Source organism: Arachis ipaensis, chromosome B3 (genome assembly GCF_059453495.1).
Source record: "Arachis ipaensis isolate K30076 ecotype BB chromosome B3, ASM5945349v1, whole genome shotgun sequence".
In the NCBI taxonomy this organism is placed as follows: domain Eukaryota; kingdom Viridiplantae; phylum Streptophyta; class Magnoliopsida; order Fabales; family Fabaceae; genus Arachis; species Arachis ipaensis.
In genome coordinates, this window is record NC_142438.1 from 15,839,893 (window position 1) to 15,850,049 (window position 10,157).

The 10,157-nt window shown below is 34.6% G+C and overlaps 1 pseudogene; it reads right to left on the reverse strand.

Annotated features, from left to right (window-relative positions):
- Positions 1–6,987: 6,987 nt before the first annotated feature.
- Positions 6,988–7,722, reverse strand: LOC148569910 (secreted RxLR effector protein 161 pseudogene; annotated as a pseudogene).
- Between the last annotated feature and the right edge of the window lie 2,435 nt (positions 7,723–10,157).

The window sequence follows — 10,157 nt, forward strand, 5'->3', positions numbered from 1 at the left end:
CGTAATTCAATTTAATTCTTTCGTCATTATACTACAAATGATATGGCTAAGTAATTAACAGATAAACTAATACAAATTATCACAAATGAATGAGGATTTATGTTCTATATTAATCATTTTTTTCAAATTTGATACTCACTAAAAAATAAAAATAAAACTTACTTAATTATTTGAAAAAATTGCTCACTTTGTACCTTAAAATCAAATTGAGTTTTTATTAGTTAAAATTATAGTATAAAATTACATTAAGAATTATTTCTAAGTATATTTTTTTACATTAATTTTGAATAGAAGTACTTGTTGAAAATATCCACAACCAATACTATGGTATATATTTTTTGTCCATAATATTGTCTTTATGTGAGAAACAAAGAAAGATTTAAATCAGAATCTAAAGTTGTGAAAAAAAGTTTTAGAGAATATGTTTTGCACATATATAAAATATAAGTTCTTTCGGCGAACAGAAATAATATTACAGAAGTGAAATTAGAAAAATTATCTTATTACAAGTAAAGTGTTTTAAGCATTTTAAATATGTTATATAAGATAATGGATAGATCGAGAAGAATGTAAAAAAAAATCGATACAATTAGACTGGTTAAAGTGATAGAGTATATCTGATCTTATATCCAATCAATAAAAATTATCTTTAAAATTAAAAAAAAAAAAATTTATCGTACTACCATTAGACAAGCTATGTTATACAGAACAGACTGTTGGACGACATAAGATAAGCATGAACATAAGTTACGGGGAATAGAGATGAAAATACTCAGATGAATGAATAGTTATATATGAATAGATAAAATAAGAAACGAAAATATAAAAGAAAAAATTGAAAGCACGTTTATTGTAGAGAGATGATAGAATTTTGTCTCAAGTGGTATAAACATGTGGAAAGAAGATTGACAAAATATTTGGTTGAAGGTGGATAAAATGAAAGATAAATAGGAGATAAATAGTAGAATTTTTTTTTTTTAAGATCATACATGATGATTAAAAGAGATTTATATTTAAATATTTTTATTGTAGATATAATATATGATAGGACGCAATAATATGGTTTGATTTATGTAGTCGATTCCATCTAATAGAATAAGATTTTGTTGTTGTTTGTAAAATTATTTTTAAACTAAATTGTTAATGTAATAATGCATGACACTTTTTATTTTCATTAAATTCGACAGTATATAAATTCATACATGCACGGGCGTGCCATCCACCGTCACATGAAATTAAAGTAATTTGGTCATGGAAGTTACCCATTTAATTGGTGAATGAATTTTTTAATTTCCATTGGCAATATGTATTCTCAGCTCATGATGATGAATATAATATATTTTTAATATTTAATTCTTTTTAGTAGACATTTATGTGTCTATAGGATATAGGTCCAGTTTGGGTAACCAACTTAATTAAGCTTCTTTTGATAAAATAATTTAAACAATAAATAATTCTATTAAAAGTAACTTATAAATAAGTTATTTTGTGTTTGGATTTTTAACTCTAGAAGTACTTATTTTATAGAAATGTGATGAAAAGTAGAAGTATTATGAGAGAATTCATTTTTTTTTAACTTCTCTATAAGCTCCTAAATAGCTTTTTAAAAAGTTACAATTTAATTTTAAAAATTACATCGAACATTAATACTATTACTTTTCATAAGTTAAAAATTAAAAAATGTTACTTCTAAAGTTTTTTAAACGGACCCATAGAATATAGATCCGATACAGATCGATTCGAGATCTTCCTGATCGAGGAGAGGTACCAACTTTCATCAGTGTGTCAAAATCTAATTAATTAAGTGATAAGTGTGGCATGTTATTTATTTAATGGCATAAATCATCATATGTTCATGCAAGAGTACTAATGCAGAGCCTTGTTGCAATTTATTATTTAAAAGCTTGTTTTAATTTTAAATAAAATGTGAATGGTTCTGATCCTCCGAATATATTATATATAGATCAGCAATTGCTAGTAGAAAATGGAAACGTTCTACAGAGACATAATTAATTAAGATGGAGTTATGAAAGAGTTGTTTTTGCGCCATATAAGAGGACATCAGGCCTTGTATATTTACTTGTTGTGATAAGGATGACAAGATGGATATTTATTTATGTTGGGCGGTTTAACATTTTTAAGAAAGAATATATTTAATAAGAGTTTAAAAAATAACTCTTTGTACATATATAAATAGAAGGTTAAGTTTTCGTTGATTACACACAGAAGCAATAGAATATCATTCTCTTTTTGATGGTTTTAGTGGCTAAGAGAAGAGGGGGTTGAATCTTAGCTCCCTTTTTGCTTGCTAACACTTGCTGGACTTAGAGGAGACTTTTCTGTTTTTAGCTATCACTTCACACGAGACCTTTTCTTTTGTCTCGTCCCTAGCCACGAGACTTTTCTTTTTGTCTCGTCACTTGGCACGAGATATTTTTTGTTTTTGTTCCTGTGCAGTAGAAATAGAAATGGAGTAGAGAAGAAAAGAAGATTACACCCAGATATATCCTGGTTCAGCTGCTAAGTGCAATGCAGCCTACATCCAGTCTCCATCACAACAATGATGGAATTTCACTATAATCAACCTGATTACAAACTGTAAAGTGCTAACCCAACTTACAAGGGGATTCCCACAGAATCATGAAACGCAACATAGATGAACAAAGAAACTCTAAGGACATCTATGGCTTTTTCTTTTAATTTTGCACTCTCTGCCTTTTTCCGCTCTATGGCTTTTTCATACAAACCTCACTTGTTTGCCTTTTTCCATGAGACTCAAGACATGACAAAATTAAACAGAAAAATACTAAACAGAATACATTGAAGGAGAAGAAAATCTGTAAGCTTAGGTAGCTCTGAGAATCCTGTGTCTTGCACTCTCACTGCTTACTTCTAACTCCTTACTCCAAACAGTGGCTGTTCTCCCTTTTTATAGAAGAGAGAAGCCTCCACACTTGAAACCAAAAACCCAAGCTTAACTTCTTCTTCTCCAAGAAAACAGAACCGGTTCGGCCACATAGAGAGAGAAGAGATAACCATGCAAAACCCAACATGCAATTACCTCTAGTCCTTTCTTGATCATCACTCTTTATCAATCCGAGCTCTCCATCCTTGGCTTGCTCTTCAAGATGGATTTCTGGCCCTTGATGCTTCATGATGATGATGACTTCATCTGCTTCAATCTCTGCCTCTACCATCACTTCGCCACTCTAGCTACTTCCTGTGGTGGTTGAGCAGAATCAAAGACAAGCCATGCCTCCAAGAATCTCCTCCTTGCTGGCCGAATCTTCTTCTTCCTTTTTGAGCATGAAGAGCTCAATATTACCTCACCAAATCTAACTATATTTGGTGAAAATCTCAGCCACAACTCATTTTTATTTTAGTATGTTTTCTTGCCATCTTCATGATGGTCTTGAGACGAGCTCTATCTTCTTTTCGGTGAGTAGGTGTAGCTTCCATGGCTTCCATTATTTCCTGGTTAATGTCCGAAGAGAGGAAAGAGATGAGAGAGAATAAACAACTTGAAAAAAGCAATTCAATACATTACACAAGTAAAGGTTGCTTTTACTTCCCTTTGCTGAGAGGCGTGCATAGCTATCATAGCAATCAAATCAATCTTCTCTCACTTACTTATGTTCCCAATGCTTAAATTAAATTTGAAATCCATCAGAGGCGTGCATAGCTATCATAGCAATCAAATCAATCTTCTCTCACTTACTTATGTTCCCAATTCTTAAATTAAATTTGAAATCCATCAAAGAGAGAAATGAAATCCGTTGAAGGTGTGAGGCAATGGTAACATTTGTTTTCCTGATGAATTTTGTTTCGGATCAAGCAATGGAAACATTCATCAAAATCAAAATTGGGCTTGGTAGTAACAATATTGATTTTGGCCTAATAATATTTTGATTCAGGCTAAGTATTGGATCACTTAGCAAAGATTTATAATTGGGCTTGTAACCACAAGCATTAAGTTTGGCCCAACACAAGAACAATAATTCAGCCAAACTTCATTGATTAATATTTGAACCAATGCTAAGCAAAAATTCACATTTGGGCTTGTAATCATTTATATTTTATTTTCGGCCCAATTAAAAACCTGCACAGCAAAATTAATTTAATTAATATATCAATCAAAATTAGATTAATAATTTTGCTGTTAATAATGTTTGATCATCATCAATTTAATTTAGAGTTTTCCAAACTCATCAATCTCCCCCTTGATGACAAACATTATTAAAATTGAAATGGAAAGAAATTTAAAAAATTGAGTATGAGTACTCCCTTTGAAGATTGAATTTCTCCCCCTTTCTAAATGTCACATGGCTCCCCCTTGATGTATGCTTATTTTACCAAGGGAAGCACTAACTTGTAACATTTTAATAAGCTTCATGAACAATGTTATTTAGCATATTATATGATGCTAAATGCTTGATTTATGAGCAATTTTAAATTGATAATCAAAACTCATTTGATATCATAAACTGATTTTCTGCTCAAACTACATAATCAATTTATTTTGAAGGAAGATTTTGCTGTTCAAATATTTTTTTCAATAAATCAGAGCAATCATGGTTATGGTAGGAAAAATATTTTTCATCAACATGATATAATCTTTCCAAACACAGCAACTTTCATCATTTCAAACTAAAGGAACTGCCAAAAATAAATCCAATCATCAATCATTCTATCAAGGTAATTCAAATTTCTTACAAACACATATTTTACCAAGATAATCATCAAGTAATGGCAGTAATTAAAGTAGAACCGAATGCTATATTAACAAAACATCCTCAAACATAATCCTAATGCATTTTCACAATGCATTATCCATCATCAACAAGGGTGATCATGAACTCTCAAAGAGAATTTCATCCCCTGTTTTTCAGTTTCAATTTTGGATCAATTTCCTCCCCCTTTTGGCATCAAGGGGCATTATGTACCTGCAGCAAGAAAGCATTGGCAATACAACAAAATATTCATAAAATGCCAAATATGTCAAAGTGTCAAGGAGTAGTGAGTATCAAGTCATGCTTTTACAAAAGAAAGATTGAGCCTAATCATGCCAATATCAAATAACATAAAACAACAGTCATCAATCATCTGATAGATTAAGATCAGATTCCTCAGTGCCTTCTTCACTATCATCTCTCAGATCCTCCTTAAGACTTTCTAGCATCAGCCCGACCCTATCTTTGCATCTTTTCCAAGCTTTCTCGCTCTCATAAGCTAGCTTACGGGTCTCTTTGTGAGATTGAACCATCATTTCTGCCATGTTTGAGAATTCACCCAAAATCTGTTTGATGAATTCGGCTGTTTTGGAAGATTCTGGCCTGTACTCATAGTCACTATCGGATGCAACAGATTTGTGCCCTTTGGTTCCCTTAGTCACTCCTCCTCCTTTGATTGAGGACACCTTGTTTTCTACAGCCTCATTCAACAGATCAACTTTAAAGTATTCAAAAATTCTAGTTAAAAACATACCATAAGGCAGGTTAGCCTTTTTGGTGCTTCTAACAGAATCCCACATATGCCTAATCATAATATAACCAAAGGATATCGGTGTAGAGGAAACCAAAGCAAATAATATGAGACAGTCAGAAAATGTTACTCGGTTGTGTGAGCCGCTTTGGAGAGTCAGAACGTGGGTGATGATTCGGTGAATCAGAGAGTTGACTGGTCCTAGAGCTTTGTGGGTTGGAGTCGTTCCATGTAAGCCAGAGAGATTCTTGCAAATGTGCTGAAGAACCGTTTTGTATGAAACGCCGACTTGTGTATCCCATTTTTCTGCCATGTACGCTCGTGGTCCTTCATCCTTGAAGCCCAGGGCCGCTCCAATGGTCTCAGAATCAAGGGCTATTTGAACCCTTTTGACATAGGAATGAAGAGAGCCGTCAATGAGTCGCATATTGGCGTAAAACTCCCGAACTAGGCCAGGATAGACTGGTTTCTGAATGAGAAGAAGTGGCTTCCAGTTGAGGAGTTCAAACAGAGAGGAGATGTTGATGCCTTTGTTAGTGAGAGTGTCGAGGTTGACAAGGTAGGTTGCACACAAATGACGTTTTTCCATAAATTCATTGTGAAACTCAAATGAGGCACAAGAGTTGAATATGCTCGGATCATAATGAGAGTGAGTCTTGCTGTACTTGTTTTTGAATTCCAGGGATTCCAAATTTGAAGGTTCGGTGGTGTCGTTTAGTGCAAACCCCTTGGTCTTCTGTGAGCTTTTTCCGGGGGTAGTTCTCTTCGGTGATGAAGGTGGTGGTGAACGAATGGGCGAGGTATGAGATTCTTCCTCTTCCTCAATGCGGGGCTCCTTATTTTTCCCGCTTCTTCTTCTTCTTCCGGAACTCTTCTGTGCTATTACTTTCTTCCTCATGGCTTCGGTGTGCTTGGTTGGGGTGAGGGAGAAGATGAAGAAGTAGAATGTATGTGGATGTGAGTGTGGGTTTGAGGGGTTGATGGTTTTTGAGAGAGAAGGATTCTTTCACTCTTTCTTGGCGTGATTTTCTTTTTCATGGTGATGGAAGAATGAAATATGAAAGGTTGATGAAGTAACCGAATTGAGTGAGGGAGAAGCAAGGTGAATGACACATTAAATATGGATTGGAGAGAGAGACTTTGGTGGAGGTAATGACCATTAGTGGACGGTTAATGACCATTATGGTGTAGTTATTACCCAAAATGATTCCCTTTTTATTTTTAAAATCAAAAACTGAAAAGTTGTTGCCTTAAATCAAGGGATTAGATGGAGAGAGTGATTTGATTTGACAATAACCACTTCCAAAAAGATATGATGACACAAGGAAGAGGATTCTTATTTGCATAGAGAGATAACTAACATAACGGCAAAGTGGGGTCAAGAAAATTTGGTGGGGCCATGAGAATTCACTTTAGACACTGTCTCCCCCTTGATCACAGCCCTTCCAACGCTTCTAATTTTATCTCGTCCAAACCTACGAGACAAAACTGAACAGAATCAACTTTTCACAATTTATCAATGAAACTTAAATCAAACATTCCCAAACTTTTTCTCAGGGCACAGAATCTGTCTTCACAGAGGGGTTTTGTAAAAATATCAGCAATTTGGTCTTCAGATTTTACAAATTGAATATCAATAGTACCCTTTTGCACATGTTTCCTAATAAAATGATATTTTATCTCAATGTGCTTGGTTCTTGAGTGCAGAACCGGATTTTTTGAAATGTTTATAGCACTCATATTATCACAAAATAAGGGTATACTATTGATTTTTAATTTGTAATCTTTCAATTGTGTTTTTAACCAAATTAATTGTGAACAACATGCAGATGCGGAAATATATTCAGCTTCAGCTGTGGATAGAGCCACTGTGGCTTATTTCTTGCTTGACCACATGTTGAGTGAGCTTCCAAGGAAGCAACACATGCCGGAGGTGCTCCTTCTATCCACTCTATCTCCCGCATAATCTGCATCACAAAACCCTACTGCACAAAAGTCATCAGATTTAGGATACCATAGCCCATAATTACAAGTTCCCTTGATGTATCTAATAATGCGTTTAACGGCTGTAAGATGGGATTCTTTTGGGTGAGATTGAAACCTTGAACATACACCCACACTTTGGACAATGTCCGGTCTAGAGGAGGTAAGATACATAAGTGAACCTATCATTCCTCTATACCTTGTTTCATCCACATCTTGGCCATCATCATCCTTTTCAAGTTTTGTATTAGGATGCATTGGGGTTCCCATTGATTTGGAATTTTCTAGGCCAAACTTTTTGATAAGCTCTTTAGCATACTTTCCTTGGTAAATAAAAGTGCCACTAGGAGTTTGTTTAATTTGGAGGCCAAGAAAGAAAGTAAGCTCTCCCATTAAACTCATCTCAAACTCACTAGTCATGAGTTTTCCAAACTCTTCACACAAGAAAATGTTGGCCGATCCAAATACAATGTCATCAACATAAACTTGAACAAGGAGCATATCATCATTAGACGCTTTAATGAATAAAGTAGTGTCGGTGGTACCCCTTTGAAATTGATTTTCCAACAAGAAGGCACTTAGCCTTTCATACCAAGCTCTTGGAGCTTGTCTAAGACCATAAAGGGCCTTAGTTAGTTTGAAAACATGATTTGGAAACTCTTTATGCTCAAAATCGGGGGGTTGTGCCACATACACTTCTCTATCAATAAAACCATTAAGGAAAGCACACTTAACATCCATTTGAAACATTTTGAAACCTTTATGGGTGGCATAGGCAAGAAGCAACCTAATTGCTTCCAATCTAGCTACCGGAGCAAAAGACTCATCAAAATCTATACCCTCTTCTTGATCATAACCTTGGGCCACTAATCTAGCCTTGTTACAAACAACTTGTCCATCCTCACCAAGTTTATTTTTAAATACCCACTTAGTACCGGTAACTTTCTTACCATTCGGATGGGGTACTAGTGTCCAAACCTCATTCTTGTCGAATTGAGCAAGCTCTTCTTGCATTGCTTTAACCCATGATGGGTCCTCAAGAGCTTGTTTGACATTGTTGGGCTCTATTTGTGACAAGAGAGCAAGATTGCTAGGTTCAGTTTGCCTTTTGGTGGATGATTTTGTTGTTACTCCTTGAGAGGGATCACCAATGATGAAGTCATGAGGATAACCCCTCATGGACTTCCATTCTCTAGGCTTTCGGACAGGTGTAGAGCTTTGATGAACTTCTGGTGGTCTTACTGTTTCAGTTGCTCGTGCCTGCTCAGGAGACAAAATGGAAATGTCTCTTCCAATCTGATGAGACAAAACTGGACTGGCAGATTCTTCATTCTGAACAGATTTGGGATTTTCTTTGCTTGTTCCAGCTTCTTCATCATCTGAATCATTATCTATCACAGTACTGGGAATTAAGTTAGAATTACAAAAAGTAACATGTATGGATTCCTCTATAGTCCTATGCTCCTTGAGATAAATTCTATAGGCCTTGCTTGTGGTGGAATATCCAACAAATATTCCTTCATAGGATTTTGGATCAAACTTTCCAAGATTTTCTTTATTATTAAGCACAAAATATTTGCATCCAAAAATATGAAAGTACTTAAGATTTGGAGGGGTTTCTTTCCATAGCTCATAAGGGGTTTCCTTTAACCCTTTTCTAATGATTGTTCTATTCAAAATATAACATGCTGTGTTCACAGCTTCAGCCCACAAAAATTTAGGAATCTCATTCTCACATAGCATAGCCCTAGTCATCTCTTGAAGGCTTCTATTCCTTCTTTCAACCACCCCATTTTGTTGGGGGGTTCTAGGACATGAAAAATTATGAGAAATTCCTAAGTCATCACAGAATTTTTCAAAATCTTGATTTTTAAATTCTCTTCCATGATCACTTCTCAAATAGGCAATTTTTAAATCCTTTTTGTTTTGAATTTTCTTGCAAAGAGTGGAAAAGGCATGAAAAGCATCATTCTTATGAGCAAGAAAAAGTACCTAACCAAATCTAGAGTAATCATCTACCACCACAAAGCCATAGTGTTTACCTCCTAAACTTTGAGTTCTAGTAGGACCAAAAAGATCAATATGTAACATCTCCAATGGCCTTTTGGTTGAGATTCCATCTTTTGATTTAAAAGAGGATTTTACTTGTTTGCCCAATTGACAAGCATCACAAGTAAGATCCTTATCAAATTTGATGTTTGGAATTCCTCTAACCAAATTCCTTTTAACTAGCTTAGAAATTTGGTACATGCTAGCATGTCCCAACTTTCTATGCCAAAACCATTTTTCAGATTCAAAAGATGTAAAGCATGTTACATTTTGTTCCTTTAAATCCTCAAGAGTTAATCCATACACATTGTTGTATCTTTTGGCTTCAAATAAAATATCCCCAGTTTTCTCACAAACAACCAAACAAACAAACTTCTTAAAAATAACATCAAAACCTAAATCACACAATTGACTAACACTAAGTAAGTTATGTTTCAAACCATTTACAAGAAGAACATCATTTATACAAGATGAAAAATTTTTACCAACTTTTCCAACAGCCACTATTTTTCCTTTTGCATCATCACCAAAAGTGACAAGTCCTCCATCATACTCATCAAGCTTTATGAAGAAAGTTGTCTTTCCGGTCATATGCCTAGAACATCCGCTATCCATATACCACATATTCTCCTTCCTTTTGGATG